We start from the raw sequence: 7,471 nt of genomic DNA, 5'->3' as shown, positions 1-7,471 counted from the left end.
ATTGGACTTGCCTTGGGACCCCACGAATCGGCTCTCTTTCTCAGCTCCGTCTTTTCTATTTTATTTTACTTAATTAGTTAAGTCCAATAATATAAATGGGAAAGAGGAAAAATCATTTAATCTTTTGCAAACCTTCAAAATGTTGGGCCTTTTTTCTCAATGGTACTCTCTATGGTTGCCCTCAATTTTTCCCTTGTCCAAAATGGCGTACTCCACTTCTTCTTTAAAATGTCAGGTACACTTTTTCTTTACTGAAGCCTTCTGGAGCCTTCTGCCCTTCCCACACTCAAAATGGCTAACTTCCACTTACTCTTCTAGTCTCTTGTTCTGCTTTGTTTTTCTTCCTCTGTTCCTGCCGTCTCCCTGCCCTTCTAGCCACCACTCACTTGTATTACAGACAATTACAGGCAGTTCACTTCTCATGATGTTCCAGCCTCCAGCCTCTTCCCAGACTTCCCCCTCGTGTCGTTATCTCCCAAACCACAGGTATGCAAACCAAAAGTTCTTTTTCTCTTTTAAAGCTCATTAAGTCATTAAAATCACTTTCTTCACTCCCAGCCACTTTTTAATGCCTTTTGCTTTAGGAATTTGTCTCTTTACTTTAAAACGTTTCAGTCCTTGAACAGAAATTAAGTCCGTTATGGGAGATAGTGCTGTTTACTCTTTCTCACTCTCATAGGGTTGTACTCACAGTCTCTTTTGGCTCCCTTCTGGTTAAAATCTGTTTCTGAAGCTTGGGTACAAAGATCCTATGCCAATTAAATGACTCCAAAGGTTGCTGCAGAGATATTAGCTGCCCCTCTGGGAGGGGATCTTCAAAGCAGATGGAGAATCCTTGATTCAGAACCCCCCCTCTGCCGAGATCACACCCTCTTAGGGCTATCGAGCATCCTTGCCCAATTTCTACCTGAAATTGGGGGGCTGTGGGTGATCAAAGCACCCCACTAGCCCAAAAACAGCAACCTGGATGACTCAGCTCCCTGAGACACTTCAGATCTCCATGATCCCAAGCAGGAAGTCCCCCACTTGCCGTATAACTTTAGATGACTGAGGAAAGTCCAAGATTGTAGATGGATTGACCAGATAGTTGGAAATCTCAGACTGTTGGATATCTTGGATATTACTACAATGCTGAGAGGTTAAGATGTTCATCGAAGAAGTATCTTTTGACAAATCAAAGTCAGTTAGAGCCTTTAAAGGTTCAGCCCACTTTAATGTTGCTTGCATAATTTGTTTCAGCTCACTGATCAAATTAATAGATGATGAAATTCTGGACATTAGTTTTCCACTGCCATCAATGGGAGATATTACCACTTTATCCTTCCTCTGTTGTTTCTGAATTGCCTGAGGATCCCTGGCAGTTGGAACACAACCAACTTCTCTTAGAATAAGAGATTTCTTACTTAAATCCCAGATAACTCTAAGTGGACAAATCCCAAAGGTGCCTAAAAAGCCTCTCAATTTTAGCAGCATCATTGGGACGGTAGATTACTTAAAGGAAAGAACCATCCTTCTGTTTGAGAGACGGTTAGGAAATCTTTCAATTGATTTAAGATCTACCTCCTTTGCCTCCAGCCTCAGCGGCTGGCTCAAAGAGTAAACCACTTCTTGTCTGTTGCCCCAGTGGCCTGCGTTCACTGCAATTTGTGCAATTTTCAATGCAATCTGGGAACTTTTCCATATCAAACAGTCCTTAAAGGGAAGTTGATCTGCAGCTTTATCCTTTGAGACAGAAGGCTGGCATGGAGCAGCACTAGAATCTGTCTTTTGCCATAGTAGGAGCCAGCCTCTCCTTCACCTTAATGATTTATTGCTTCCATTTGGCACAAATCTCCATCTAGATTTTTCTTTAGTAGATTTTTCAAACTGACCAGGCTGGCTGAAATCATATTGAATTGTTGGAAAATCGCTATGATTGTCTCTGCCATTAAGAGGCACTGATCCCCTATTAATTTAATTAGATCTGCTTTTGTGGTTTCTTCACGTTCTTGTAAAGCTGCAGACTTTGAGGGACTTAGGTTCGGTATAGATTCCTGGTGGGGAGTATAAGCTTCCCTTGCACTTAAGGCAGAGAGTGCATTGACAGAGGATGGAACTTGCATTGAACTGAAGGGTTCAGGTCTCCTAAGGACTCCAACAGGTTGAACCTGTTGCATGAAGGAGGAATGGCCTCCCACAGAGCTCCATCTTGCAGAGAGTCATTTATAGGAAACTGCTTTGAAGATTTATAGTTAGAGATTACTGGGGAATCAGAGTCTGAGTTGTTTCTGTTCCTTTTTTTGCTTTTAATCATTGCAGCGGCTAGAGACAGCACACAGAACCAGGTGGCTGTAGCAACTAATTTCCCTGTAAATGGGGGGCTTCCAGAGAGATTTACAGCTGCAGAGGTTTGAAGTGACTTTTTAAAATCTTATCTGTGAAATAAAACAGTCTGATGAGGCTACAAGGTTGCAGTATTATACTATGCTAGTTTGGGAGTAACCCAGATAGATAAAACAATTCTAAAAATAAGAACAAGAACCTTAATGCCTCGGAGCTCCATGAAAAGCATGGGGATGCCATCAGGAGCTAAGTAACTCAGAATATTCTTCTTTCCTAAGAGCAAGTCCATCTTTTCCCCTTGTCTTGTGAGGTCTTTCTTTGAGGTAGCTGTATTTGCTGTCAAAACTGGTTATTTGTTTTGAGCAGGAAGTTAGCCTTTGGGAAAACAGGTTTACGGAATCAAAATAACACTTTGGATGGTTTCTTTAAAAGCCCTTTGTTAGAAACCAAGAACCAATCCAGAATGGAATAAGGCCCAGCCACACCCAATGGGGAGGAACTAATAGCATGGAGTCCTTCCACTGGAATATGTCTGCTGTAATTTTTTCTTGTAGACACAGCAGTTTGGCTGGGCTGGTTTTCCAAGCCCCATCACAGCAGCTGGGTTGAGGAAATAGCCTTAAGATCTTGCCTCACATACCAAACAAACAGAATGTTTAATAGCGTTGCTTCCTGCTTATTCATTCAGCTGAGTTAGCCAGTGTATTCCAGGCGTTGGATATATACTGATGCTGCTTTCCAAAGTTTTAAGTAAGCCTCACACTCATTTCATCATCATCCATGAAACCACTTAATGTACCTGAGGCATCATTATATACTCTACGAACTTAGTACACTGTAGATTTTTGGGAGTACCACTTCTTGATCTTATCGCTATTGGAGATCAGCAGCAGGTAAGCAAATACCTCTTATTTGAATGTGTCTGATGACACAATAGCATTACAATTGTAACAGTATTTTGGACACTTTAAAGGCATTTTAATTATCATCTTAAAATGGCACATACAGTTGTTAATACGATATAGTAAGAATTAGGCACCACTCAGATCCACAAATCAGTACCTAAATTCTATTGAAATAATACAATTTTAAGTGTGTAGCAATTAAACAATTAAACACTGTATGTAGACTATTAAACGCTGTATGTAGATTATTAAACTATTATACACTGTATTAAACTGTATGTAGATTACTCCCATCATAGCTAGTTTCGCCGAAAGCAACTTTATATAGAAAGTTGCCTAATGTTCATTCCACAGCATGAAAGAAGGCATTCTAGTACTGCTATAGTATTCAGCAAAAGGTTCATTAATAAGCTCCCCACCACAACCAGTAAAACAAATTAAATCTGATTCCTTCAGACAGATCCCTTCATTCCTTATCATGTTACTCCTAAACACTTCATCATTTGCTGCTAATTATGCAAACCAACTCCATAGAAAAGTGTTATGTTGACATGAACAAAAGCATTGTGCCAGGACATGACAAGAATTTTTCTTGGTGCTGTTTGATCTGTGGTGTTCGTTTACACATGGTAGCCGCTGCATCAAAGTGTAGTTATTGGGTGATAGACATGCATGTGTGAATGCATCTATCATAGATGTTCTTATGATAGCAGCGAGGAAATGTTGGAATAATGAAAAAATGGATTGGAATTAGAATGTAGATTATTCATATGTACATGTTTTCTTTTTGATTCGGTTTATGAGAAAATTGTAGCTTTTCTATAAAGCAATCCCCCTTATTGCTTCTGATTTTGATTATCTTTTTTAAAGTTGCATATTTAAAACTGGAATCTTACTATCTGCTATGTCTATTTTTTTAATCCCGCTCTTTCACTTAGGAGCTCAGGTTGTTCCCTCCTCCATTTTATTCTCACAATTACTCTGCAATATAAATTAGGTTGAGACTAGACATGGGCATGAACAGCAATATGAATGAAAAAAACCCACGAACAGCCTGTTCGTCTGTTTGCAAACGGGCCATTCGTGAATCCCCATTCCAAACCAACAGGTGGTCACCGCAAGCCTCGTTCGTTGCGTTCTGCCGCTGTTCGGAAAGCCAGATGCTCAGGTGCCTCAATCAATTCCCCTGGCAACAGCAAGGACGGAACTCTGTCTGAACTCCTTCTGGCTTTCCTTCTGGCTTTAACCCTTCAGCTTCCAGCAGACCAGTTTTTGCCACTCAGAAGAGAAATAGACAGCAAAGGGGGGGGACCCATGGATCATACCTTTCCCGGGCTGCAATCTCTCTGAAACTTGGGGGGGGGGTCTTCAGAGGACAGTGTGGACTATGTTCTCTGCAAATTTGGTGCGTATTGGATATTGGAAAGGTCAGTTTTGTAACCCCTCAAAGTAGCTGCCTTCTAACAGGCAGTACAGTTTTTGCCACTGTGGAGAGAAAATGACAGCAAAGGGGGTGATGCCAGCTCTCCCAGTGCCACTGGCACTGGCACTGGGAAGGAGCAGCCCCATGGTGCCGGCTCTGCCTGCTGTCAGAGGGATGAGGAGATTCTCCTCATCTCTCTGACAGTGGGCAGAAGCAGCCATGTGGTGGCACTGGCTCTGCCCACTGTCAGACGGACCAGGGGAGTCTCTCCTCATGTCTCTGACAGTGGACAGAAGTGGCCCTGCAGTGCCAGCTCTGCCCGCTGTCACAGGGGAGTCTCTCCTCGTCCCTCTGACAGTGGGCAAAAGCGGCCCCACGGAAACACCAGCTCTGCCCGCTGTCAGAGGGACCAGGGGAGTCTCTTCTCATCCCTCTGCCAGCGGGCAGAAGTGGCCCCATGGCGGTGGCGGCTCTGCCCACTGTCAGAGGGATGAGGAGATTCTCCTCATTTCTCTGACAGCGTCATTGGGACGAGGTGAGCCTTCTCATCCCTCTGACTGCGGGCAGAAGCGGCCAGCAGTGCTGGCTTTGCCCACTGTCAGAGGGATGGAGAGAATCTCTCTGTCCCTCTAACACCCAGCAGCAGCAGCCTGGCTGTGCTCAGGTGGGGCAGGGGTGGGGGCTGGGGGTTGTGGGGTGTTTAAAAGGCCCTGCCCCTTATATGTGGCAGGAAAGGGCCCCTTTAAACTATCAGCTGGCAGGCAGCAAGGGGGAATCCCTTCCTGCCACCTGCCAGCTGATAGTTTAAAGGGATCTTTAAAGGGCCACAAACACGAACACCGAACATGTTCGTTAAGGGGACATTTTCTGTTCTGTTCATTGTTCATTGTTCGTGGATGGCAACGAACAACAAACAGGATGTTCGGAATTTTTTCCCCGTTTGTGCCCATGTCTAGTTGAGACACAATGATGGCCCAGAATCACCCCATAAGTTTCATGACTAAATGGGATTTGGGCTCATCTAACTTTCCTAACTACTATGCCATGCTGGTCTGCTCAGACAAAGTGTTATTTAATAGGTATTATTCATGACTTAAAACAAGTATTCCTTTGGAAATTCTAAACCAATAAACAGGAACTTTCCATAAGAAAACTGGAACTGGTGCTTTTAAATTTGTTTTTTGTAAATTTGAAGTCAAAGAACTCCCATGCATGGATACCATTAAAATCTCCATATTTACCACTATAGCTGGGCTATTTTTTTTAAAAAAAGAATACATATATATATAAGCTAACAAAGGATCTCACAATAATCAATAAATAAAGAGCCCTTTAAACAAATAATTTTTGAGTGCCTACCTAGTCCCCAGCTATATAATCTTCCAAATAACCATATGATTATAAATTAAACTTATATATTTATTATTAAAAATATTGCATATTTATATACATCAATAGACAAATCATAAAACTGGTGCTTTTTAATTCATTCATAAATGAATCCCTCTGAGTAGTCCCTCATTATCTACATGGTAATGAAAAACTTGCTGTCCCAGCCTGTTTCTTGTTTGTATTTGCGGGGTACATGCCCCTCATGCTGCGATGACATATAGCAAGAAATCAACTGCAATGCAGCTGTTCTAGCACTCAGTTGTGTAGCTAAAAAGTTTGGAGCTGGTGAAGTTAATTTGTGGGGCAGCATCTTGGATCAGAAATTCAAATACAAAAGCTTTGATTTAAATGAAGACTTTGCCATAGGCTTTTCTTCTCCCCCACTCCACCTACACACCTGGTATTCTGACAAACTGTAAATGGGGTTCAGTAGGCAGTATGGCTAATAAGCACTCATTGCACTTTTTCCTTTCCGTGCCTTAGAATAGGTTTCAAACTAGGTATGCCAAGAAGTTTTAACATGAACATGATTGTACTGAATTTATCTTGCTCAGTCTATTTCAATTGCATGCACAGCAAGCTCCTGATCAGATCCCTTTGAAGTTTCCTGGTAAAGCTAATCCTGTGAATAATACCAGGCCAAGCGGATCTGTTTCTGATGAATGAGTGTTGTTCACTCTCAAAAGCTTATACTTCAGAAATCTTGGTGCTGTTTAAGGAGCTACTGTACTCGAATCTCATGCTGTTCCTACACAGTAGCTGCTTGTACATTGGTACCACCAAATACACACAGAGACACCTAAGTAGAAATTCTCAACTTAAAAAAATTAAACTAATATGTTTCCCTTTTTTACTTTTAAAAACAAGAATTAATGGTGGAAGGGCGGGCAGCTGTAAGAAATCAGTGTAATTGTGCAAACTGGATGCACCTGAATTCACTCAAAAGTGTCCAAAGTGGTCATCCAACAATTGGTTTCCTGCTTGTGTATGTGCTGTAGCTCTAGCTGAAGGTAAAAAAAATAATGGGAGTGAAAGGAAATGTGTGGCACGCAACATTTCTGGACATAATTTTAGATGTTCTCTAAGTAAAACTGGAATAACATGTATAGCAGAATTTGAGACAAACCCATTAAAATTTTTAAAAAATGAATGTCTATTCCACCCTCTGTTGATATGAGTAGTGGGCAGGACCAGGCCGCCCATTGAGGCTGCCTCGGGCCCTAAGGCACCAGAGGGGGCACCAGTCCAGGGGCGGGGGCACGCACCATGGAGCTCAATTGCCCCGTGCTGCTGCGCCCAGCCAAGAGTGCGTGCTGGCAGCAGCACGAGGCCACTGAGTGGGCAGCCTCCCAGCCCTCCCACCCAGTTGCTCTGTGCTGGCAATGCCACCAGTGCCAGCACACCGCTGCGGGCCAGATGCAGCAGGCAG

The 7,471-nt window shown here is 42.7% G+C and overlaps 1 protein-coding gene across 4 annotated transcripts in view; it reads left to right on the top strand.

The window, feature by feature from the left end:
• Positions 1–305: 305 nt before the first annotated feature.
• LOC129332415 (lysosomal acid lipase/cholesteryl ester hydrolase-like) overlaps positions 306–7,471 on the top strand; it is a 34,357-nt gene continuing 27,191 nt past the window's right edge. For 2 of the 4 annotated variants that reach the window (XM_054983518.1, XM_054983515.1), the window contains exon 1: positions 306–486. The gene's annotated coding sequence lies outside the window, so the exon portion shown is untranslated. Of the gene's footprint in view, positions 487–2,360; positions 2,388–3,105; positions 3,216–7,471 lie in introns of those variants that run through there. The other 2 variants (XM_054983516.1, XM_054983517.1) reach the window with 2 other exon arrangements.

Source organism: Eublepharis macularius, chromosome 6 (assembly GCF_028583425.1).
Source record: "Eublepharis macularius isolate TG4126 chromosome 6, MPM_Emac_v1.0, whole genome shotgun sequence".
In the NCBI taxonomy this organism is placed as follows: Eukaryota; Metazoa; Chordata; class Lepidosauria; order Squamata; family Eublepharidae; genus Eublepharis; species Eublepharis macularius.
The sequence above is the reverse complement of the archived record's forward strand: the minus strand, read 5'-3'. Positions and strand labels throughout refer to the sequence as shown.